Below are 1,663 nucleotides of genomic sequence, written 5' to 3'. Positions count from 1 at the left end.
ACAAAAATTTAAAAATTGCCATTGCCTTAAAGTTATAAATTTTCAGCACGGTTGCTTAATAAATAACAGCACAAACTTTTCAATAAATAAAATTAAAAACTTTCTTTTTTTTTGGCCAGGCGGCGTCAACGAATCTTTTTTTTTGTCGCATCAAATTCGAGTTGGGCAAAACAAACAGCAAAGCCGAAGCTGAAGGACAAAATCAGTGAGACAGACGAGACTGGACGGACTGTGGGGACGCCAATTGACCGTAAAAATGTATATGTATATATGCCTACCAAAAGCAAACGGTAAATAGAGTCTACGAGAATACGAGACTGCGACTTGACCGTTGAGTTCAAGTCCTTGTCCAAGTTTCAGTTGCTCGCGCTGTAAAACTTGCAACTGAAAGCGCTTGAGGTTTGAAAACAATCACCTTGACAGGCTCGCTCTCTCTCTCTCTCTCTCTCTCTCTCTCTCTCTCTCTGTCTCGTGGCAAGGAATTTCATTTGGCCAACATACAGTCGGTGGCAAAAAGTTTCAAGCTCGAGCCAATCAGTTGGAGCAGCAACTGAGAGTCCAGCTAAATCAACTGAAACTTTGGTGCGAAGAAAAACAAAATCTGATTCGCAGCAAGTGGGTTGGTTGGCCCCAAAATGAAGTTGGTCAAGTGGAAAAAAATTGGCAGCATGAGCGGCAAATGCTTAAGTGGCGCTAGGTTGTGGGTGGGGGGGGTGGCAAAAGTATTGAAATACATTTAATGAAAAAGTTCCATGCGCGCGCTCGTGGGAGCGCCAAGCAAAGGAAGCAGCAGCAACAGCAGCAGCAATTGAGCAAACATAGCAAAGCTGATGTGATTTCGCTGTAAGCAAGAAATAATAAAAATAGCAACAACAACAAGCGCAATTGCTAAACACTGATTGCGTTTTAATGCCAGTTATGGATGAATAGACAAAGAGAGTTGCTGGCTGCTTCCTCTGTTTAAACTTTTTTCGCGTTTGCCTTTTAGCATGTAAATTCATTTTTGAATCGTATGCATCAAACATAAATCAATTATGGCATAAAAAAACAAAGCAATATGTTTGGCTTTTGCATACTAAACATTTCTAATTAATTTCAAAGCGCTTAGTGTATGAATAACTAATATAATTAGTTAAGTTTTGTAGTTTAGCTGCTTTTTATATTTAGACAGTCTTATACTTAAGTTAAAAATTTATAAAAATACCTAAAATATGCTTTGTATTTTTATATATTTGTTTTCAATTTTTTTTTAATTTTTTAAACATTTTTAATAATATTTTTTGTTAGCACACTCAAAAAATGTCAGTGCGCTAAGAATTTTACTCAATTATTGGCTGTGAGCGCATATTGCACTACTTGAACTGCTTGCTGTAGCTGACTGCAGCTGTCTCTCTTATGTTAAGCTTAACAGCGCTACTGTTAAGACAAAAACGATTCGCTGCTGCTGGCTGTGCTTTTATTAAATTTCTGTCGCACTGTTTCAAGCGCAGTTACTTAACATACGCCCGCTGGCTTAGTATGTACTCATAAGCTGTAAACTGCTTGCTTTTGTATGTACTACAATTTGCACCACTTTGCATTAGTTTTGTTAATTTTTTTGACTCAACTCATGTGCAATTTAACTAAAGCGACTGCAAAAAAATGTAACTTATTTTTGCAGCCA

The sequence above is a fragment of the Drosophila busckii genome, chromosome 2L (genome assembly GCF_011750605.1).
Source record: "Drosophila busckii strain San Diego stock center, stock number 13000-0081.31 chromosome 2L, ASM1175060v1, whole genome shotgun sequence".
Taxonomy (NCBI): Eukaryota; Metazoa; Arthropoda; class Insecta; order Diptera; family Drosophilidae; genus Drosophila; species Drosophila busckii.
Note: the sequence above shows the minus strand (reverse complement) of the source record.